This window comes from Numida meleagris, chromosome 1 (genome assembly GCF_002078875.1).
Source record: "Numida meleagris isolate 19003 breed g44 Domestic line chromosome 1, NumMel1.0, whole genome shotgun sequence".
NCBI lineage: Eukaryota > Metazoa > Chordata > Aves > Galliformes > Numididae > Numida > Numida meleagris.
The window spans coordinates 65108442-65134017 of record NC_034409.1 but is presented as its reverse complement, the minus strand read 5'-3'; positions in this window follow the sequence as shown (position 1 = coordinate 65134017).

Sequence of the window (25576 nt, the reverse complement as noted above, 5' to 3'; positions counted from 1 at the left end):
GAAGCTGGTTTCTGGCAGCCACTGTGGGCATAATTTAGCTACATTAAGAGCATTATGTGCTGAGCTGGACATGCTCTACTCACATTTAAATCTTTGGATCAGTCTGAACGTGACATAAAGCTTGCTACTTAGAACATTAAAACAATCCGCTATACAACATGTACAGAAAGAGCTGGGTACAGTTTTCACCTTATTTCTGTGGTAAACTAACTCAACAATTCCTGGACATGCATTTTTGCTGATTATTTCATTACCATGTGATATACTAAAAGCAAGATCTAAGTGCTGAATATCTAGTCCCACAGGGGAATCTGATACTGCAGATGTCAGTGACCTGGCAGAATATTTATGCTAATGGTTTCTGCTAATGGATCAGGGCTCATGCTTGCCATATGTGTCAAAGGACCTCCATATCTTACGGCACAGAAAACAGACTCCATTCCTTTTTTGACCTACACCGTTCTGATCCCAAGTGTGCAGCTTTTATTTGGAAACTGGATGCTTCTAATTGCTGTAGCAACTGAACGCCACAAATAACACTTAAGGAACAGTTTTTTCAAAAACAGCAATAATGCAAAAAGCCCTTAACTTCCCCCAGTTTCTCTATCAATCAGAAAACAAGATGCACTCCTCTAGAAAAACCCAACTGACATTTTAAATAACCAACAGTTTACCATTTTTGAATCACATACTCTTTCATATGCTACAGTTAATGACTACTGCATTTGAATGTATAGTATCTACAAAAAAAAGGAAGGGCATCAAAAACATGTCGGCTCCAAATGATATTCCTGTAGGAAAATCTATATTCTCCCTAAGGATTATAGAACTTATATTAATACAGTTGGATTTCTAGTATTCGAACGATTATTTTTTTCATGACTTGTTGTACCATGACTGGTACAATTACCTGCAGCTTTTAAAAGAAGTTTTTGGATTATTAAATCCTATTTTTCTAAGTATTCCAAGGGAGCAGATTTCTATAGCAGATTTGAAGGGAGCAGCTGTAAGATCAGAATTTCATGGGTGATCTTTTACTTAATTTTCACATCATTTTGTAAAAACATCTCAGGATTGCTATATATCGGAAAATCTAGAATGTGACCTTTTTCTGTCACCTTGATACTAAAATTAAAGTATGGGAATGAACATGTCTCTTTAATCAAATGAACAGAAAAGATATGAACAAGTGGAAAACAGAGAAGACCAAAATGGATTTCAAGAAAGCAGGGATACACACCCAGAAGGCATTCTTGCAAATATGACTGAGTGCAGAACTAATGTGGGCCGTTAGCAGATTTGCTAAACGTGTGTGCAAATCCTATTTTTGGATTAAATGAGTCATGTTAACTACATACAAGCCAACTAACTCTCTGAGTACATCAGAAACAACTTAAATGCAGAAATGTCCTTCAAGGAATGAGGATTTTTATTTTATTATTTTTAATTTTCTTTCTTCCTTATCGTCCTTCTTTCTTTTTTTTTTCAAAGATGCAAAAGACCTGTTAGTAGAACTGACATAAGACAATAGGCAGTTGCTTTAGGAGGCGGTTGACAGGAGGTGGTAGACATCTCCTTTACCTATGCACATAGGTAGTAAGTCAAGCTTGCATAGTCAGTGAGCACTTGCAGTAGTTCAGAATTTAAACTGCCATTGCGTTCCTCCGCCAGAATGAAAGAATGAGGCCACGTTGTCTAAATAGGAGAAGGCAACTTTCTCCGATTGGGCAAGTCTGGTGTCTTCTCTATCAAGAACTAACCTCCTTCACATAGAGAGCTGTTCCCTGTGTTTACATTTTCTCATTCTGTGATGAACTGGAAAGTGCCTGAGAGCTGAGAGAAGATACAACTGCAAATTAAGCATATTCCTCAAGACTCCACATTACTGATTACCATCATCCCCCAAAACTTATATAACTGGTTAGAAATCTGAAGTTAAAGTGCTTACAATGTAGAGTTATAATTACTTTCTGATACAAACATCCATTTCTCTGTTGGGCATAAAAATAATTCATCACATCTCAGATGCTTTTATCTCCTCCATTCTCTAACTTCACTCCTTCTGCGATTATCCTTCCATAGATGCAGAAATTAGAGGGAAGACAAGCAATGTGTAATGATGGTCAGCATGCACTTCTGTAGCTAAACTGAAGGAATTAAAGTAGAAACAGTTAGCTTCATTTCTCAGCAAGAGGAATCCAGTGGAATTTAGTTCTATCTTCTTAAGCACATAAGTGACCTAGTCTTAAATCCCTTATTTCATCTACAACTGACTAACAGGACTGACATAGCTTTGTATTAACCGTGTAGAATAAACCAAAAAGAAGCCTACTAGCCACAGAATTAACTATAAGACTTCCTGGCACACGAAACTGCAATTGCCTTATGGGAAATATTGGACTTAGTTGCATTCAGAAGTACTCAGCCTTCCAATTTCCCAAACTTATTTCTAATTCCAGTTTTATTCGTAACATTTAATACTTTTCACTTTGCAACAAAGCCTTTGCTCTTTGTATGTGCAAGTCATCCTGAAGGCAAGCTTTGCAAGGCTGTCCATCATGTTAGTAGAATGGGTAGTTTGTGGAGAAGGATGTGACTTGAGATAACCATTTACAGTTAGGGTATTCTAGGAACTACAGTTAGGGTTGGAATTGCAGTTCAAGACAGCTGAGCTTCAGAAGCAATGAAGATACATCATGTTATTTTGAGTTGTTATCAAGGAAAAATGTATTAACTTCATATAGAGGTCTTTGGCCTAGAATTTAGCTATGATAGTTGTGACAGGAGCTGTGCTAACTACAGGACTGTAGGCAGTTTTCCAGGCCCTCAGTAGCCCAAATCTAGTGTTAATCTAGTGCTAACCCTACATAGTACTATCCCATACCAGCTACAACCATTTGAAACTTTTTCTCTTGAAATATACCTGTTGATCTGACAATCAGCAAAACCTGCAAGATCACTTTCTGCTTAAGGATAATTGGCTGATAATGGCTGGGACAAAAGTTTACAGTTAGTATTGAGGCATGAAAAAGTTTTGTACAGTTAAGGTAGTTCCTCAAGACAGAATAATTCATCATCTTAGGGCTAGTGGGAAGCATTTATTGAAGTGCCGCAGAGTTCAAAGAATGCAAGGCAAGCATGAGAACCCACTTAGACATGAGTAAATGTTTTTTCTCTGTTATTTAGTGGAATAGACGGCTGTAGGGCTCTAATCATCACAACGTAACCATCACAACAGAGCTCCTGGAATGTTTTGGGGGGTCCTTTTCTGGAGTTATGGCTAGGGTGAAGATTTCCAGCAGTAGCTTCTGAGAAGTTGCAGCAAGGTATGCAAAGGACAGCAACAATAAATACTTTCCATTTAGTTATAGGTCCATGCGATGTTAAGTGTGACAAGGGTTAAAACTGTTATTAGGGACTGTAGCACCTAAAATGTATGTTTAGTGATAAACATTGGATAAACAATAAGGTTAGGGAGAAAACTGTTGCTAGCAGATACTGCCTTATACTTTGCTGTTGGAAAGGATCATGTTCCCTGATATGGTACTGAAAATAAAGGCAACAATAAGGTCCAGGCATAAGAAACTAGGATTTAGAAAACTTGCTCCATAATAGCCAAGAACCAGATTCCTAATGCTACTAGCTCACTTAATTGTGTGTGCTTTATGGAAGCTCATCATTCTCTTTCCTTACATGAACTCATCATAACTCAGTCCTTCTTCAGACAGAAGCAAGACATTCACTTTTGCCAGCCACAAGTTCCTCTAGCCCTGCGGGCATCACAGCATGAGCCAGTACATGTAATTCTGCAGACTCTAAATCACAGACCCCTTATTATCATATTGCAGCTATGTCTACCTATTGCTGTAATAAATACAAAATTTTCCCCTATACTAACTAGATCTCATTCCAGCTTATAGTGTCCCTGCAGAAAATAGCAAGGATATGACAACTCACAATTTAGCTATATAATGTTTGCTCAGGGTTTCTCCAGCTCAGTTTTTGCCAGTATACCTCTGCTTGTCCTGTTCATCAGCTCTTTCAAGCTGCATAGAGAGCTGAACTTGGAACAAGACATACAGAACTCACAGCACTTCTGGAAGCCACATTAGTATAGTGTATATCTATCATAGAATGGCTCAGGTAGAAAGGGACCTTAAAGATCATCTTGTTCCAAGATATATATATATATATAAGTAAATAATACTTCTTGCCAAAGCTACCACCTCCACATCTCTAATCATTGTTTTATGATGAAGGGAAGCAATTTGTTTGTTCCTTCAAAAGGATTTGTAGGCTATTTTAATAAAAGTGCAAATGATGTATTGTTGGCAAAATTTTAGCAATTCCAGTCTGCCTATCTAGTTTGAAATTCCCTACGTAATACCAAGACACATTACTGTTCACTACACACCCTTTTAAAGCACTTTTCCAAAACCCCTCAAAATCAGCTATGCAACATCATAATAGGTGAAGAATCAAAGCACTTAGAGATACATGAACATCCAAGAGAAAACACCTGCGAGCGAGTACTGTGTACTTATTATTACTGATATGGTCTGCAATCAGAACATCAGTCAAGAACTCATTCTGTCACAATGTTTACTGTCAGAAAGATAATGCTTACCTATAGCTAGCAGCTAGGGAGATAACACTGGCATATATAGATGACTTATGTAAGATTTCAGTGCAGAAGCTTGAATTATTTTTTTTTTTACTTTATACACAGCAAGGGATTGTCATAGATCATCACTTTCAATGGGGTTCAAAATGTATGCAAAGTGTACCAAGAAGGTTCTGCAAAACAAAATAGCAGTTTTGTTCATTGCCATCCCCCAGCTAGTCCTTTACTCATTTACTTAATGCATTTGCATTGATTTATCCTATTCCAATTAAATCTTTGTGTTTAGTTCCCTAGTTTCAGAGGTTTCTATTGAAAAAAAAAGCAACAAATACAACAGATCAGAGAACACCTGATCACTTCCCACTGGGATCTGATAAGAGCACAAGCAGTTATCAGCCTTCTAGCTGCCTCACCTTTAGAGGACTTTTGTGACAAATATAGAATGTTCTCATTTAAAGGAACAAGATTCGGTTATTTTCAGCCATAGAAGCAGAGGATTTAAGGACTACTGAATTGTATTATTTCAACATATTTAACTATAGTACCACACTATACAGTTACACACCCACAACTTGAGATTTTTGGAAAAGGGAAAATTTAGTATTTGCTGACTATTCTCTTTGGGTTTCAAAGACCAGAGCACGTCCTTATCCAGCATGACTTCTTACCACATTTACATTAAAACACTGCTGCAGCAGTGGCTGAAAATTCCAGGTGGCTGCAGTGATGGGTAGATGGAAGGGAAATAGCTGACAGCTAGCAAACAATTGGACACCAGACTAGAGTGAATTCTGAAGACTGGGAGAAAAGACACACTGTAGCGTGCGTAAGGGTGGCTACATAATGGTCTGAAGGTGATTTCTGCATTACATGCTTGTTGCTGTAGCCACCTCCTTCTTGATATTTAAACTGAGGTTTGCAATTAAAGTATCTACAGGAATATATCCTGCCTTTTATTGTAATGACAAATACTTGTAATAAGAGAAACATCAGTGGGGTAAGAAAAGCAGGAACTGCCCTTTGATAGCCTTGCAAGGGTCTTGCACTCTTCTATTCCTGAAGAATTTATGAGTTTAACCTCAGCAAGACAAGGCACGTGTTTTTCATCATTTATGACTGAAAGAAGGACATTCAGAAAGACAAAGTGCTGCCACAGTAATACTGAGGTCCTTGTGCTAGACTGCTGGAAGAACAGTGGTTGTCAGCAAAGCCAGCAATAGAACTAAACAAAAACATTAAAAAGGAGGAATAGGAAGGCTTTAAAAAGTTAACATCTGGATACAGTTACTGGTGAAATTCACTGCTGTGATTGATATCTGGGCTGACTACCCGCCAAAAGCTACCTATTAAGCAGCAAGACTTAGCAATTCTGTTGTGTGATCAAACATCAGAGGACGGCAAATAATCACCCTTCACCATTTGCCAGCTGGAGGATGATCATGGTGTTGGCTCTTGGCACAGCAGGCAGCACCTTGTGGCCCTACTCTTTGGCTTGTGCTAGATCAGACCACATGCCAAATTGACTCTTGCTGTTACCAAGGGAGGAGGTGGCCCCAACATGCTGCAGCAGGGAGCCCAGTGCCCCAGGGTACCCCTGATCTCAGCTTTGTGCTTCCCCTCACATTACATTTTCTCTCCTGTGGTAGCAGAAGTGCCATCCCAGCCCTAGCTCCTGCCTTTGTGATAAAGAAAAATTCAAATCAAGAAGCCTCAAGCTGTTTTTGAGTAGATTGCAAAGGGCTGAGAGATGCCCCAAGAAGCTGTAGCAGAGTGCTACATCATTCAATAACTTATTCTATGTATGCCGATATAGTGGTCTACTCCACCATTTGATGACACCCATCCTGTTTGTGCACTGATGTTATGATGTTCGTGTAGCTTACCAGGCATGTAAAACTATAGACTGGTATCAGAATTCACCTTTGAAAATATAGTTGAATAGATTTTTACTGTTTCTTCTGCACTATTTAAGTTTTTAAGAAGCAGTAGTACAAAATCTTTGAAGTCGGCATCATTTTTGCATATGCATTGGAAGATGGATGATAGGCTTAGCCGTTTTCACAAAAGAAATAAGCCCATATTTCTAGTGTTGTACTGCAAGCTTGATTAATGGTGCAGATTTCCAAATAAAAGTCTGTTTATTTTACTGTGGTGAACCAACAAAACAAGAAGCCTCTGTTGTCACATGAAATGATTACATCAACAAAACAGGAGTTCTCTATCTGAATTTTGTCCTAAATGGAGAATGGAAAAAAGAACTTGGTATATGATGGTCATCTTCTTGGCTTGGAGAGACCAAGACAGTCTTATCCTGTCAGGTGCACAACTGAGTAAAAATTATTTTTGAAGGGAAGTCATATAACTATGGAGAAGGTAAGGTGTATTATTGTACAAAGCAGATTTATTACCCTAAATTCCCATATATGCCCTGATTTTGAAAGTTAAAAGCCTATCAATGCCTTTTTGAATGTAGCACTAATTGATCCATAAAGAAATTGCACCTGAGTTGGACCGTATCATCTTCCCTGTACATGGCTGAAAGTCAAAGCAAGCAGAAGGCATGCTTCCTGCTGGTGTGTGAGACATTTATTGCACTGCTATCAAGTCCTATTAATCCTGGGAAGCTGTTTGCCATCTTCAGCATCTGCACTACAAGCATGTTATCAAGAAATGAAATGATAGAGGAAGAGCAGAAACTGTTTCATTGAAATATATCCAAATCAAGAAGCAAGCAACAGGAAGGTAGATTGCACTTTGTATTTTGGATGAACATGTGTTCAGATTTTGTGGAGTTTTCTATGGAAAATAACATCAAACTACTTTATCGGCCTAGAATAATCCTGAAGGTACTCTGCCTCCCCCCTGCTCCTGGTGTAATTCACTCACATCCAAGACAGTTAAAAAAATATTCTCCTCTTCTGGAAAAATTCTTCTTTTTGCCTATGTGAATCATTTCCCTTGTATCCATAGCTCTTCTTGCAACTGAACTTGAGTTCTTTCTTTTATCAGATGTTTTTCTGTGCTCCTGCTCTTACTTTTTTCCATGTACTTCCTTTTTTTTCTGCTCTCTGTAGCTTGCAGGTTCCCCATCCCAAGCCTGTAAAGCCATTTTCCTTAGGATCGTGCTTTCCAGCCTGTCAGCCACTTAACTTTTCTGCTCTCTGCCTTGAGAGCTTTGCACAAAGCCCATCTCTGAACAGGTCTCGAGGATTCCTTGTACATCCTTTCCCCAGTTGTTTAATACCTTACTTCTCCAAGGCTTTTCTGTTAGGCAAGAGAAACACCTGGCCTTTCAGATGAGAAATGAATGCAATTTTCTCAACTTCTTTTGCCCCACAACCTTTCTTTAATTGATTTACACTGCTTGAAGTTTCCTTCATCTCCAAAATAGTGTATGTGATTTCTACCAGATGGACACTTCATCTCCCCCTATCTCCCCTATCCCTCCTTTTCTCTCTCCTTAGTTTCTTAGCATTCATCAAAACGGTCATGACCAACTTTCCTAGATGCCAATAGGAATTTTTGCCACAGAAAATAGAAGTGATATCTTAATTTAAGTTTTGTATATTATTCATGGAAATATCATAATTAGGCCACTATTTTTTTATTTTCCTCTTTTTTTTTTTCTCTTTTGAAATAAGGGTATGGAATTTTGTTGCTAACTTCTTATTTAGACATCTAAAAATGTAGCCTGAATTACAAAGAATCCATCTTCCAGGTAGTTTCACTTGCATATAAAATAAAAATCGCAGGAAGAAAGAGCATAAGCATCACAAGGACACGTTCTAAATCTGTTTGACTGATGATAAACACAACAGCAAAAAAAAAAAAAAAAAAAGTAAAAAAAAGGTGAGGAAGGTAGAGGAGCCCAGATGTCAAAATTTTGTTCCATTATCCTACTGGCAATGGAGTTTTATCTGGGATAGCTAACAGTATATAATTATGAAGATGGCAAAGATGTGCTGTAGTCATAGTGAACTGATGAATGTCTCCTTGTACATCCAGTAGGGTTTTTAAAAAAAGAATAAACTAATACGCTTTACAGATATTTCAGAAGATAAAACTGTTAAAACAAAAAGTTCAATTCTGTCTCTCAGCTGGTGTGACAGGTGTGGTGAAGTATGCTCACCATGAATAAAAATAGAAAACTTATAAATACATAAATGAATCAAGAGACTCTTAAAACACATACCTTGCAGCATTTGCTTCCAGCAGTTTTAACACATTTGTCCATCAGAATGTGAATCAAAGAGATTAGCTTGAAATTATTTGCCTTGGAGAGAAGGAAGAAAAAAAGAAGATTTTCTTTGCAACAACTTCAATTTCTTGCTAGTGGGACACTGAGTAGACTGTTGTAAGTCTAAGATGCCAGGCTTAACAATATTGTTGCCATGTTGAAGTTTCTCCAATTGTCTGCCACATTTCACTGCATGCAAACAATAATGCTCTTATGATGATAAAGGAATAAACCCAAGAAACTAGCATCTTGTATGCCAGGAATACAAATTTTCATAACTTGAGAAGAAACATGATCAAGAGCTGCAAAAGAACGTTCTTCCTTTAATGAAAATTTTTCCACAGTACTATTTAGGTTTTTGAGATGGCAAACAAATAGGGCAAAAGAGGCACTTTTAATATATCAATTTTAGTAACCTGTAGTTACATGTCTTGTGAAATGAGATTCATATCTCATATTGGCAGATATAGTAAAACCATTAGAGATTTTCCCTCCCATGCTTCACAAATAGCAGATGTTTTGAAGGCACAATACAATACCAAAAGAAAAATGAAAACACCAAACAACCCAAAGCACACCTCCCTAAATCATATTGTCAAAAATTATTTCTCTAAAAATTAAAATAGGCTTAAGATTGAATTTCATTACAATAATATTAATAATCTTATAATATTTAATTGTTTCCTGCATTACTAATCTGGTGAGCTCAGTTCAGCTGGCCTTTCATCACATTTCACCTGTTCCATTTGGACTTTTACAGGACATGAAGTGTGGGACCTCTCATCTGTAGGAAACATAATATGAGGAAATTGAAGGCAAAGAATGAGAGACATATATGGACTGTCACTATTCCCTACCCCTACAGTTCGGTAATAATGAGATAGCATTGGCTCTGTTAACTGTAAAATCTTAAAAAAAACCCAACCAACCAATCAAAAAAAAAAATCAACAAAACCTCCAATTAATGTATAATGCTTTCCTACATAAGAATATATATGCATATACATAGACAGAAAATGTTATTCTCTGATATTTTATTCATTTTTTACACTGCAATAAATTGCCTCATGTAAGGCAAAACAACCTACAGTCTAATAAAAACAAAGACAAAGACATTTGGTCACAGAACTGAAGTGTTTGTCATCTGTGCTTGCCAACAGCAAATCCCACCCCAGCTAGAAGCAGACAAACAGCCTTCTCTTCACTGTGCTCTGGCAGCTGCCAGAAATCAAAATTGGACAGATCATAAGTAGAAAAAAAATTTAGGGAGTTCAAGACAAATTTGAGGTGTATGGTCGTCATACTACATATAGCTATCTATTGTTCTCTGTTTGGCAGGAAAATATTATTTTCCTATCTTTTATGCTCTAATTTTCCCCTACCAATGCCTGTTATTGAAGTTTTAAGGTCAAATGTGACCATTACTCGCTGCAGGATGAAGATTTTTGCAATGATTAGGCCCTAATCCAGCTCCAATTAAAGTCAATGAAAAGACTCTAATAGCTGCATCAAATCAGGCACGTTGCCAGCACCTCCAGACTTTGCAAAGGCCCTAAACAAAGAAGCTTATTGTAGAGTGAATCCCATGTTCACTAATCTACAACCAGTAACGGGATAGCCAGATATTTGCAGAGTGTTGTAACCTTTCTGACAGGCACAAAATGTCAAAAGCAATGGCCAGGTTCATTGGAAAACTACTGAAAACAGTATGAAAAAAAGCACAAAACCACATTTCAACACTTTCTGGATATGAATTATGTTATCTAGATTCTTGGTAAGAAGTGCTTGTGAATCTCAGTTTGTAAGCAGTGGGTTAGGCTGAAATACAGAACAGAACATTGCTGGGGAGCAGAGATGAAAGCGAAACTCAATAAGTCTTACAGTCTGGAAAACCAAACAACCCTAACTGTACAAGATCACAATCTCTCAAAATATAGTGAGTGGGGCAAATGTCCAGCCAGGAAAGTCATTCATTGTCTAGGTGTGGTGAAAGAAAGATATGACCAGAAGGATCTGCTCCTGTAAGGGCAGTGAGTGGCCAGGATTTTGGGAAGTTTTGGAGATGGTGCTGTCCATTCCATTCCCACTGTTGTCAGCATTCACTAGAAAGTGGAAGTGCCAGTGAAGATGGTGCTATGAGATACCGATCTTGATGAATTTCCTGTCTGCTACCACTTGTTGTTTTGATTCTAGTTTGCCATTCCCAGTAATTGGATCTCTGCGGGCTCGCTCTTTGCAGAGCTCTGGGCAGAGCTGGTGAGTCAGGGCACACACACCAAGCTCCTGCAGTGTCCCAGTGCATTTAGAAGGTGTGAGCAGAACACAGACTCATTCCCACATAACAATAAAGATACTGAGTAAACCCTCATTGCCTCCAGTAAAATCTCCTAGAAAACTTTTTTTCTGTGCATCACAGATTCTTCACCTAAAACTTCAGCTATAAGTACCTGCTTCACAGGGTACCTTCACTCTGAGTCACTGAGTACGGTCAGCTTTTCAAGGATTTCTCAGCATTGATGATAAATGTCATATTTTCCTCAGCTATACTACCAGAAGTGTCTGAGAGATAACTGAACAATAATTTCAAAGGATGCATTTAACTAAGATTTCTCTGGGTCTAGCTCTAGATCATTGTAATCTCTTTGCTTATCCTGCAGCTTGTATGATAGGAGTGCTCTTACCACTGTGGGCCCCTGTAACTCCAGGATTTTCAGAGAGTGACAATTTCCACCAAATTACTTATATATATAATTTTCACTTGATGCAGGCTTTCTAGAAAAGTAGATTGGTGCCAAATGGTTGCTACCTGCTGACGTAGGCAAGACTTTGGGAAAAGGTTATGAGAAAACAATCCACTATTTGTTTGTACTAGAATTTTAAGGATGTGAAAGCTGGGCAGACAAAGTATGACACTGACAAGAACATTTTTAAAATTATTAGCTTGAAGTCCCATAATCATTCAGAGAAGGTATACGTGACAACACCAACAGGAAGCAAGGGAAATGATCTCTGTCCTGGCTGAAACTGGATTCACTCTGTGGTGAAATGGTTGTGCTGTGATTGTGGGGCCACATCTTCTGCTGGGATAAAATGGCTAAATATCAGAGAATTCAATGAAGCTGTATCAGTTTAAGCTATTGGAGAATCTGAAATTCAAAGATCTCTTAATATATTTAATTCTCATTAATATTTGAATGTATGTAACATCAAGAAAATGCCATGCATATTCCAATATAACCTGTTCAGAAAAGTTTGTCCCTTTGAGCTGCAGTGACTCAAGATACTCAAGAAGAAAGACTCTGCAGTTTTACAAATACGAAAGTAATAAGAAAAAGAAAAAACTAATTATTTCTGTTCAGAGTTGTCATGATGTAAAGGGGATCTTGAGCAGTCCCTTCCTATGGTGCTGTTAGCGGTTTCAACTTTGTTACACTAGTAAGTGTGGATGGTCTTGGCGTGAACACACTGCTCTGGAACTGAAGAAATTTGAAGATTAATTCCTTAGTATGATGTCAACTCAAATGCTTATTTGGTTCGCATAATCTGGCATCAGTCATGTCACTTTGTCCTTCTGAAATGATTAATTATAAGACAGGCCTGTTGCATCTGTACAGATGAGCGGGATAGGAGCCTGCTCTTACTCAGTCACGACCTCACTAGTGTAACTTCACAATAAAACAAATAGCACCATCTACCTCCTTACTCTAAGTGTCAAAGGTGTTAAATAACTAGCAGTTCCCAATGGCTCTTCTGGATACTTATGGCTATTTGAGGTTATATTCAGGGTTTTTACACAACAAATTGTTCCCAGTGCCTCTTATTCATTAAGAGACTGAAGAGATTAAATAGAAATGCAGTTTGAGGTTGTTTTTTTCTTTTTTCCACAAAAACATTGAATTTCTTTGTGAATCTTGATAATAAATTATTGCAGCACTTCAACGTATTGTAAGCTATGCCAACTGCACTACAGACAATGTTTAAAAGAGAAGGTGCTATATTAAGGCCACATCACACTATTTGTTGTGAGTTTGCCAGGTCCAATTAAGCAAAACTCATCAAGGCTGGCAAGAATCAGCTTGTTTCATCTGCTCCTTGAAAGGCCTGATCTGTATTTTCTGTGAGCAAATTAATGGTTTGCCTGTCTTAGAATACTAATCACCACTTCAGGTAAACATTGGAAGATAAAGAAAGCTGTAGAATCCAGTATTGCTTGTGGACTGCACATTCCATGTACGTGGTATTACAGCTAAAATTCTGTTTTTTAACTTTGGACTGGCAAAGTATGAAGAACTGTCAAGCAATGAATATATATTCACAGTGCACAACGTACAATTGGCACAATACTGCTCTTTTTTTCTTAGTTGGGCTGAGTTACTGTTATCTTCCTCGAAAACTAACAAAATCATCGTAAGATCAGTTATGTAGCACATACCCAGTGCTTTTGCTGATGGTTGTAGGAGAACATTGTAAGACTGTTTGACACTCTTTCTACCTTTCTTTTTGCTTCTGCATTATACTGGACGCTACTAATATGGATCAGTCCTATAAATTGGAAACTGTAAGTCATTGGGTCTGACAGCCAGGAGATTCTGGTTTCTTCTGACATTGCTAATGCAGTGGGCCATGTAGGAACGCTTCACTCACCATACTGCAGTTAGTGACAGCTTTCTTATCCTTTGAAAACAGATGGAAGTTTGTTGTCTCTTTCAAAGCGAGTTTTTGTGTTCTTGAGCTGCTTGCTAGCCAGCTTGACTTCCAGCATTAGTGCTGTTCCAAAATAGAGATCACAGACAATATGACATAGCTAGCATTCCTGTAAATGAATCTGAGAGTGCTAAGAATTTACCAAGCTTTGTTATCTAAAAATCTGATTAAGTAATTCAGGAGAAAAAAAAATCACAGCAGTGATTTAGAATATGACAATTTGTTTATGTCTGAAATCAGTCTCTGGAAGAAAACAGTCTAATGGAAAAAAAGTTGAAGGTACCTTGTCCTTTGAACTCCACTGAAGTTGTTTTTTAGCTACCATTGTATATCTCGTATAAAGAATACGTTAAAATTGACCATTAAGCTATTTGAATGGACACAGCGGAGAACAGAATATCACAAGTAAAATAAGTTTCATTAATTTGATGTTTTATTCTCCGAGTAGAATAAAGAAGAAAAAGCACAAGATCATTTTTAATCCCAGGCCGTGGTGTCCCTTCTGCTCAATTTATGACAGTAAACAAGAGAGAACCATTCCCTATCCCATTAGCCCTATTCAGCTGGGGAGTTAATACTGGAATTGCTATTGAATAGGCATATTTAAAGTAATAAATGGTCAACAACACAAGAAATGTGCAGGCCTATTCTTCACTCCCATGTAAATTTGACAGGGGAGAATTCTTGTCTGATTGTGCCTCAGTAGCCTTGCTCAAGTACAGTCACTGAGATCCTCACAAAGAATCTTAATACAGATTCTGATGTGACCAAATTTTAGATGCTTGGAATTAGAGAATGCTTCACTAGACTGCTATGTATGACACACATCTTTTGGATGCTATTTATAAAGACAAAGTGGACTTGCCAGGGGCAACATGAGACTTTCTGTCTCAAGAACATTAGTTTATTAATTTCCCATGGATTTTCAGCTGAGCTATACTCATTATCAACTCAAGTGTTGCTATAGTTTCTGTCTTTCCTCCTTCTCTTTAACTTAATGCCCTTCCTGATCTATGTAAAGATTATTTTTGCTTTTATTTGACTTTATTTTGACCTCTAAAGTTACCAGCAAAAACAAGCAAGTGCTAACAGGCACTCAATTTCCTATCCACTGAGCCTATTTAATCAGTCATATAGTTAGTTTATAGTGGCAAATTGTAGTAATTGCGTGATAATTGGTGGCAAATACTGAGATAAATGCACACATTTCATTTTATTAATACAGTAAACAATAATGGAGCTAATTTAGTTAAGATCTGCTATATATCTGCCAAATAAGTATTGCTTCCTCAAATGAACTGCTTAAGGAAAAACTAAGCATCATTTCTTAAGGAGTTTGTCATATATGAGATGGGAACCTCTTGCTCCCCCTAGTCAGGCAGTTAGTGGGGTACTCTTGGATACTGTTCTGAAAATATACATCTGTGTTATTACTCACGTTAATGGTGGCTATACATGTTAATTTCTTGTAAACAAAGACAATACATGCATTGTTAGAGCATAAAATCTGTATGAAGAATACACAGTAGCCATTACTTCCCCAGTAGATTAAAACAGACAAGTTATTTGTAGTGTTAATCTATTCAGAAGTATGTTGCAGTGTTCTGTGAATAAAGGAAACAAATGATAGTATGAAGGACAAATCCACTATTGTACAGTCACTATATTATAAACTCTTCAATTCCTAGTTCCCAGGCTAGCTGAAGGATATCCTATCACTTGTATTTTGCTACACAAGCGGAAGGACTGAAGTCCCAGCATCACGTAATTTGAGTTCTTGCTCTTTCTGCTGAGCCTGACCAGTTCTATGTACTTTTTATTTCTTACCAGAGACAGACACAATATTGGATGACTCTACCCGCTTATACAGAGTTTAATGCATAATCTTTCTATCACATTCATCTAGCCAAACATGAAAATAGTTCAATACAGTTAGAAATGTCATGAATTTTAAATGGGGTTTTTACAACTATAGGCGCTCAGTTACTATTAATGTGATATGCCTTTATCACAATGCCATACCTGTTAAATGCAAGGGATTCATTTGTGTAAATTTGAGTCAGTGTTACAAATGTCCAGTTTCAATGTAAACTCAATAAAACACTTGAAGATGTGATGCGTTCCTTACAGGTACTGCACTGAAACTGAACTCAGGCAAATCAGTTGCAGGTTAGCATGCACTAGAGAGAAAGGAAGGTGCATTTTGTGTATTACTGATTACTTACACAGGAGTGTAGATTTCTTCATAGCTTTATATAAGCAGAGTATTTTGGCAGAATATATGCTGTGTACACATACATACAGCACTGCACATTTTTTCTTTGGAGAATTTGCCATGGAAGACAAACAATAACAAAAGACAAAGAGCAAGAAGAGAATTTCTCTATGAATGTTTGGTGAGTGGTTGTGCTTTCCTTTTATTTATTTATTTTAAATAAAGCAATACTGATCACCTCTTTTAGCATCTCACAATAAATAACACCTTTAAATAACAGTTGTGAGTCTAAGAGCGTTTTGGGGTGCTGCTCAAAAGCCTTACATTACCAATGTAGTTATGGCAGGTTACTTTACAATTCCAAAGTCGTTAATAAAGCACTTTGTTTGAAGAAGTATTTCATTTGAAATTTTATTATCCCTTGTAATGTAATTTCTGAAGGACTCAAGTGCAGCATTTATGTTGTCAAACAGCACATTTAATGGCTAAAGGACCTAAATGTATATAACGTAATAGCTTTTCATAAAAAGTCTTCTAAAATACTGTTATGATAATATTTTCCTTGCTGGAAAAATCAATATACAATATTTATATTTAGAACTTTTTGTTGCCTTAAAACAAATTACTGAAAGCAAATCTGTGGTCAGGTGTGGCCAAGTGATAATTTTATTATTTATTTTTACTGTACTCATATTCATTTTAAATTTGAAAGCTTTTAAATAAAGAAGAGCTACCTGTTCTACATTTGTTAGCAAGGCTGAATACTGTGCACAAGGTAATGTACAGCTGGGGCTTGAAGTAGACCACAGTAACTTATGTAATGTCTTCCTGACCTTGTCTTTTCTTGGTTCTTCCCATTTTGATTAACTTTCTGCTTCCTAGGTTATTTTTACTTTAAGTACTTAGCATCTTCTTTTCCCTTTCTCTCCCCAAATATTTATTGAAATTAGTTAAGCTGGCTTTACTTTCTTTTAACAAGCTCCACCTCAATTAATAAAGTTCCAAGTTCATCCACTCTATTTCACACTACAAGGAAGCTTACTCCATTTTCCAGAACGAGACTCTTAAGGTCCTATACTGTTTTTGCTGAGGGCAGGTGGGGACAATAAAACCAGGAAAACAAACAAACAAACAAAACAAACAAAAGAAAAATTGTGTTTTATTGTTCTTTTATCTAAGAAGGTGAAAAGTTGAATTTTTATGTTCTGTTAAAGTAAATCATGCCTTGAGCTAAGTTGGTGTTTCATAAGTCCTCCTAAAACATCAGGAATTTTTTTTTGTTACCTTGTCTTCAGTTACTGGATTGTATGTTCCTGGCAATTAACAATTAAACACACTGGGAATCTACATGCTTCAGTTGTCAACATTTGCAGTAAGAAATAAAGCAGTAACACAAATGTTAATAATCTTAGTGCACGAAGGTCATAGGAGGAAGCTAAAATTTAACTTGTTTTATAATTATCACTACATATTGGAGTTCGCTTATATCCACAATATAAGCTGGAGAGAGAAGAGTGATTCTTGATAATGACTGTAACCTCAGCTATAAAAAATCCAAGTCTGAAATGCAAGGAGTTCACTAGCTAAAGATATAATTATTGTCAAGTTAATGAGCAGGTATGATTGCACAGACACATGCTCTTCCTCTTGCTTCTTCAGTTACAACTGGGTATTAGAAATCTTCCAGTCTTTCAGTGATGGATGCTTCTACAACATTTAATCTGCTTAATATCTGTTCTTCTTCTTCCTGACCCTTCTAATGAATTCAGTCCAGAGGTTCTCCGATCGAAACAAGGACCTATGCTTTACAGAGCACCACTTGCAACCCAAGGGGCTTACAACCCACGCAGATGAGAAAAGGGCAAAAGAGAGAGACTATTTCATCCTCATTCAGCCAACAGACAACTTCGGCCTGAAGCATGTGAGTCATTTCCCCAAGTCTCTGGTGAAGAAGATATTAAATCAGATCTCATACATCTCACTTCAAAAATTCTTAGTCATAATATTTCACTGTTGAAGATTCCTACTAAACAAGAAAAATAACAAATTTGTAAGGAAATTGCTTAATAATACCCTTTCTCATCTATGTAATGATTATTTTTCTTGTTTTGTATTTACTTTTATCCCTGAGGTTACCAGCAAAAAATATTCAAATAAATCTACAGGCTAACGACTATATTCTGGTGGGAAATGGCAGCATTTGAAAATCCGCTACGGTTCCTGCTCTTCTGGTTCCTCACTTGAGCATGAGGCAGCACCCAAGAGAGGAAAGTTACCAAGGAGAAATTAAGGGACTGAGGATGGGGGCAGCCTTTCCAGAGCATGACTCAGACTGAATCATGGCTTTGCCACTGGGCTTTTTCAAAGACTGTATAAAACCATTGCAGACAGTGTTGTTCTTTCCCTTACATCAGGAAAGTACTTACTAAGAAATCTCAATATTGAGTCAAAAGGATGTCTGTTAGTAGGCAGAGTAATGATTTGGCAGGAGTCAAATGCTAAGGTAGTAGCAGTACAGAGAACTCTGAGGGCTGAGATGAAAACATACACATACAAATACATCTGCTCTGATCTGGTAATGATGGCTCTCAGACAGTCTACCGGTATTTGAATGCCTGGTAGTCACTGAAAAGTGACAGTAGTTACAAAGAAAATCACAAACACACAGCTATTTAGAGTGACAATAACTACATAACTGGAAATTGTTTTCTTCTTTGTATTTAAACTGAAATAACTTAAATAGGCATTAGATTTGATGTTATCACCAGCGAAACTTCTCAGAGCAATAAAAAAAAAAATAAGAAAATACAATGCATGAAGTAGGAAAGCCAGAGAAGACAGAGATCATATTTAAACAGAAGTCTCATGTTTACACTTGCTAAGCTCTCCCCAAAGGCAATATTTGTAAGATGCCCTGCAGGTCCAACATGCATGAAATAACGCATCGAGTTTTACACAGCAAGAACTGGTTGATTAGTTTTATATGTTGTGATTGTGTTGATTAAATGAGTTTTTTTTAATTTTTCAATATATATATTTGTTAAGCTTAATCTTCATGTAAAGAATTAATTTTGTTTTAATACTTAACAAGATGCTAGTTATCCTCTCTGCCTACTGCTCTCTGCCCTGAAATTCCACTGACCCAAATTTGTGGTCTAATTGTGTATTCTATGGGAGGTGTGCTCTGGAAAAAAATGGAAAACTGTTGGTCGTTGGGATGAGATTTATCTGTATTGCTTAGAGAAAAATGAGTATTAACATGTTCTGAATAGTTACTCAGGATAAGGGGTTACAGAAAACTACTGATTTTCAATCTGATGTTAATACATTACATTTTTTTTACAAACTATGCAAACACCAAACTAGTGAAGCAAAACACAACAAAGGGAAATCAGCAAGTAATTTGGGAAAAAAAAATGGGGTTCTAGATCTTCCATTTATTTTGCTGTTCATAGACTCTGAAGTACAACCTTGTCTGGCCAATGTACATTAATTCACTGACATAAGGATAATGGGCAACTAGTTTTATACACATTTCAGTACGTTTTGTGTCAAATTTTGAAGTCAGTGGGATTTTATATGAATACCTGAGAGCAAACTATGTTCATCGTCAATCAAATTCAAGGACTAACAGGATGCAGTGTTATGCGGCAGAGTCCCATAGAGCTCTAACTTGCCCACCACACAAATATATCACTTACGGGACAGCATATGGTTTAAAATCAAGATTTAAATCATTCTCCATAAGTGCTTTTTAGAAGAGATTGAACTGATAGAGATTAACATAACCTTGACAGTCACCTATTCAGAAAAGAAATGATTTGTGTCATAGCTGAAGTTTGTGGATTTGTCTTTTTTATTTCATTGGCTGCCATTGTGCTGAAGTTTCTCCCATCTATAAAAAGGTTTAGGCCTCCAAAACTGAACACATATACCAACAGATTAAAAAAAAATATTGTGAAACTCCACATGTATCAATTGCTAGCAAAGTTTTATGGTCCACTGTTGGTAATTACTGTGGATTTACACCTAGGTAACTTTCCAGTTCCTAATATAGTACAATAGAATTATGGTCATCTATTTAAATTTGTGTATTAGACTAAAGACTTGATTTTGGTCTCTCATGCCAATGAGGTCAGTGTAATTAATCTGATCCACTGTTAAATAAATTGAGGCATAATCTGTTCACACCCTTACAACTCAACCTAAAGCCAACAAAAGCTTGTTTAAACTTTTGTATCTAAAAATTCGATACTTAAACTTTTAAACTTCAGAATCTTTTTTAAGGAAACATATTTCCTTACTTTCCATACTCTTCATATTTGAAGACAATCTTACATAAATTTTGGTAAACAATGAGTTTGTTAAGTGGTTTTGGAGGCAGAATATGTGATTACTTTGGTTGTGAGACTTTGCGGCACTGTAAAATAAGTCTGAGGGTCTTACAAAATGCAAAATACTGACTTTTAAAATATCTTAGACTATACTGAGAAGGGAATAGCTTATTTTAGCACAAATTTTTGGTATGCATGTAAGTATTGCCAAGCACTTTCTTACAAATTTGAGAAAAAGCTATTCATCAACCCATCTTTTTTAGTCTGTCACTTTCAAAAAATAATTGCATTACCCAATTTTAGGCACCGGTTTCACTGATGCTTTGTTGCTTTGTCAAATACATCTACCCAGAGTAATTCTGTACAGAATGGCATAGCAATACTATTCAGGATACATATAATACTTCTGCCCACACATCTGTGTTTGCAAATTTGCTTGCCAGCACTCTTCAATCCCAAATCAGTCCCAGTTACACCTATTAAATACCACATAACATTTGTTCCACAGTTCTTGATATAGTGCTGTCTTCTAGCTGTCTTTTTACAGACAATTTTAAATATATATAGTGTTTTCATCAGTGAAGTATGACTAGCAGCTTTACAACAGTAGCTATGAGGCAAAATACATGCACATAGAGTTCCGCATTAATCTTCTTGGTTTCTCAGAAAGTTATCACTGTAAATCTCATTTCATGAAAATATCCATTCTTATATTATCTCTGTTAAAAAGTGTAAAGTATTTGTATATAAAGTTGATGGGGTAACCAGGGAAAATAAAATAGCTCCTATTCCTCAATATTATATTGACTTAATCTATGAAAGAATAAGCAGATGTACCTGCTTAATCTATATTAAAGAGACACAGACATGAAACAATGGCTTGAAATAGGACCTATGATCATGTGCGTTGTCTTTAACAACCTGTTAAAAAACTACTCAACTTTCTGATAAAAAAACATGCCTGGCAACTGTCTATTTTTCCCATGGTATTGAGGACAGAAATTCCTGTTAAGAGTGGCAGAATATATTCAAAAAATAATTTCTGCAAAATAAGTTGCCTCATCTGGATACATTGCAGGCAGTATAACCGGAGAAGAGCTACTGGGATCTGAGGGATTGCAGCACGTGCTTATGGGTTACAGTAAAGCGGCTATTGGATGTTGAACTGTTTTAATTTGGGGTATGTTGATGGATATTTGTGCAAATGCAAATGACTTCTGAGAACAATCTAAGTTAGGTGTGTTATTTTTCCTTAGGGAAATCATCTGGCAGCGTTCATTCCCATGCTGCCTAATTTAGAAGTCACCTGTACTTCTTTCTGTTGTTACAAGGGGACAGGCAGATCGCTCCTGATGTAAAACTGAGTGATTGATATATTTAATTATAAATTTTAGGATAACGTCCCTGTCTGAAAGATCCCCAGTTGGGACAGCAATTGCATCTAATACAGTGTAATGCATTACAAGGTAGTACAAGAGAATGAATGCATACAAACATCCAGCAATATACCTTTGCAAAACACAGAGATTCTTGTATTAGATAAATGTGATACTCCATAAAAAATTAGAGAAGGCAATGAATTTAGTAGGATACAATCTGACTGAGTCAGAAAGACATAGGGAAGAGAATTACAATATTTCTAAGACATCTGAGTTCAACATAACTGTGATTTACATCTGAAAAAATTGAGATAGCTTCTCTGAAGCAGAAATGATCCTTCTGATCGCATGAATTATGGTCAGATAGGCAGGGACATAAAGGAAACAAAATACATTTCTCAACCAGTGAGTTCTTGATGACTAAGCACTACAAAGAAGGCTTCAAACAGATAAATATATCACAAAAACACTGCAAACATCTGGCTATCTCTCAGCAAAGAATGGAGTAGAGGCAAATTTTTCAACAAAAACAAATGTGAGTGAAAAATTGCTGGCTCATAAACATAATTTGAACTCAAAAGGGATAATTCATACAACTAATTCTGTTTTTCAGTTAAAATTATTTTGGATACCCCGTGGATTTAGATCTCAAAGCAAAATGGCAATTTGAACTATTTTTGGTGAGCAGAGACCTGCAAGAAGAAAGAGACGATGAGGCTAGAGATCGTGCCTTTTATTTCCCTTTTAAGAGCTGGAAAAGTGGGAGAGGTAGGCCAAGGCAAAAATATCCAGCCTCCTTATGGCTTAGAGGGAGTTTCACAGGCACACATAGAGGAAGGCCAGATGAGTGACTGCATCCCAGGGCTTCTTTGTGACAGTATTTGCCCAGTGAGTGCTATGCTGTACAAAAAGAGCAATTTATCTCTATTTCCTTCCCCCCTGCCTCCATGTGGATGCATCTGTAAGCAATACCAAGGAGAGCTGTGGTGATGAAATTCTTTTATTTACCTCCCCTGTTGAGAAGTAGAGAGAAATTACTGCTCCTCTGGTCTGGTACGTGACCTAAAATCGTCTGTGTGTTTTTAGCACTGCACGGATTACCTGCTTCCCTTCTCATGTGCTTCTGATTTTCATCTCTAGGTGAAATGCATCACTTCCTGATTTAGCCAAAGTGGCAGTCAGGCAACAAAAGGCTCCTATTTGCAGTTAGACTGCACTCCTGTACCGAGGTCCAGGCCCCTGTGGGATCTGCAGCGAGATGTGGCGTTCACATGGAGGGACTACACTGCCAGGCTGAGGCCTCACACCTCTGAATGACCTTCCGGAAATCCAAATTTTCAGGGAATCCAATTAGAATTTCTACATCTTTTGTAATGCGTCTTTTTTAATAATGAGCATGATATGCAGCAAAACTAGGTCCTTTGGCTTAAATGAGAACAGGATCGATTTTCTGAAACAGAGTCCATCTTCCTGAAACTGGGAACAAACATCCAGCAAATGAAAAGCTGAAAGCATATGCCACTGAAGATCTAATGGCTTAACTGCCTTTTTTTGTGTCCAGAATGTTTCAATAAACAGGTGGCAGAAATGATAATTTGCAGTGGCCATTCAAGTACTTTTGCAAAGATATAAGATGAGCATTTATGTATGGTGTATTCAAGCTGATAGTCTGCTAACAAAGTCAGTGTTATTAAATTGTACCATTCTGGTTTTCATTCTGTACAGCAAATGACTACTCAAAAAAAAAAAACCAAAACACACACATTAAAATAAAATTATTTCCCCTTTATTTAACCATGTTTCCAATTGAGAAAGAGAAAATTTAAATTATATCCCAAAGTAACTAGGGGAATAAATCAAGGTAATCAATGAAACAGAGCACTTATGCAAAACAAACTAACCAACGAACCCACCAGTGAAACTGAAAATAATGAATGTAAGATTGTGTGGTTAAAAGCTGTATCATAAAATATGAATAATTAAAATTAAACATCTGAGTGCTTGGCTTTCAACACATTGCTCTTTAAATAAAAATTTATATATAATTTTCTAGGGTTTTCGAAGAGCTCACCAACCAAACCAACAATTCTTATATCTGAAATAACATCAATTTCTACATATTTTTCATGCACAAGAGTGGAACATTTAGCTACACAGAGCACATACCTGTCACTTCAGCTAAAAAAGCAAAAGCTCGCAGCAAATTGGTATACGGTGAGTTGCCCATAAGCTAAAATCTTATAGTCTACCAATGAATTTCATAGCTCTGTGCTAAAAGTAAAATAGTATTTGAGAGCTATGGGTAAGTCTGTTAGCTACAGACTCCTTTTGCCTCCAGTCCTTATTCAAGACCCATACCTCTAACTTCTTGTCCCATTTTTAACATTTCTTGTCCCAAGTCATTCCTCTTTTATCCTTCACCAGCTTTTTAGCCCTCTGCATTGTAATAATAGAATACAGTTACTTCTCTGGGATGTGTGGCTTCCTAACATGGGAGCTGTAAAAACAAAGGAAAGATTAACTCTCTACTTTTATTGGCACATAGAAGTAATTTCAAAGGAGATTATTAAAGAACTTGGAAGCAGCCTGCTCTGTATCAGTGGACTTACTGAAGAACTCTGTTCAGCACTTTTGAGATTTTACCTGTAGCACTGTGTCCCATTAGGGGATGCCCAGTACAGGAAAGGCACTAGTGTACTGAAGCAAATCCACTAAAAGGACCACAGGTTATCTAGAGGGACAGAATGTATAAGGAGAGTCTGAGAGAGCTGGGTTTATTCAGCTCTAAAGAGAGACAGCGCACGGGAAGATTTAGTTGCTGTCTATGTCTACCTAACAGGAGGATGTAGTAAAGACAGGTCCAATATGTTAGAGGTACAGTGGAAGGACAAAATAAATTACTCAAGCTGTGACATGGGAGACTCTGAACTAATATAAGAAAAAATTATTTTGTCGTGAGGTTAATCAAACCCTGGAACAAGGCCCAGAAAGCTCTGGCCTTATTGTTTTTTTCTCAGGCTATGTTTTTTTTTTCCCACGTACCCTCAGGCAAGCCAGTTGAATAGCTCTAACAACAGCAGGCTGCTTTTGGCCACTGTCTCTCCTGAGAGTCAGATGTTTCGTTCTCTGTCATGTGCCAGCACGTGTCCAGTCAACACAATATAGAATGTGCCTTACGGAAGAACACGTATTTTGGAGAGCAGCCTGTTGTAACCTCAGGCATTCATTTCCCTGCAGGTTGATTTGCAGGAGCATGTGCACAGGGATGAATAAGAGCAGCAGTGGTCTGTCTGAACAGTACTTGCAGAAGTCACCCATGCCTATCCCTAATCTTTCTGAGGAGAAATGTGAGAATGGAATGGGACCTCAGTTTACAGCTCTCTGTTGGATGACAGTGATCTACTATTGACTCTGTCTTGTTTCTCTGTGTGGACATAATTCTGCCCACAACAGCTTACCGATTCTCCTACCTAAGGCTACAGATTTACTCTCCTCTTTGGTGAAAACTGTATTTTTCTGATCCTTGACCAGCAAGCCAAATGTTTTTTTTTTTTTTTTTCCTATGCATTTTTATATTGAGATGTCTGTGTATGGAATTACAAGTATTTCTGTGTCGCTATGTTAATTTGTTGGGATGTAGCTTGACATGGGGTAGGGGTATGGTAGATGTACTGGTACAGATACAGCTTCTTCTTGGGAATTTATGCTAATATGCAATACCATAATAAGTAGGGCAAATGTATATAATAAATGTACTTCTGTATAGGTTTCCAAATTGACATTGTCATAGCTACGAAAATTATGCATAAATGAGTCTATTCAATCTGTAAGCTTTTTGGAAAAGACACTCACTCTTAATGATATTTCACACAATTTTGTATGATTAAGCATTTCAAAATTGTTTTAATATAAATAATTATTAAAAGTGTCATGAAATGTTATTTGTAAATCTGTACTTGTACAAGGTATCTCTATTTTAAACAAATTATCACTTACATTAGATTGAGTATGAAATTATTTAAATGTGGGATAGATTCTTCTGGTGAGGCACAGTGAACTTACATAAAGTAATTCAGGTTTTAG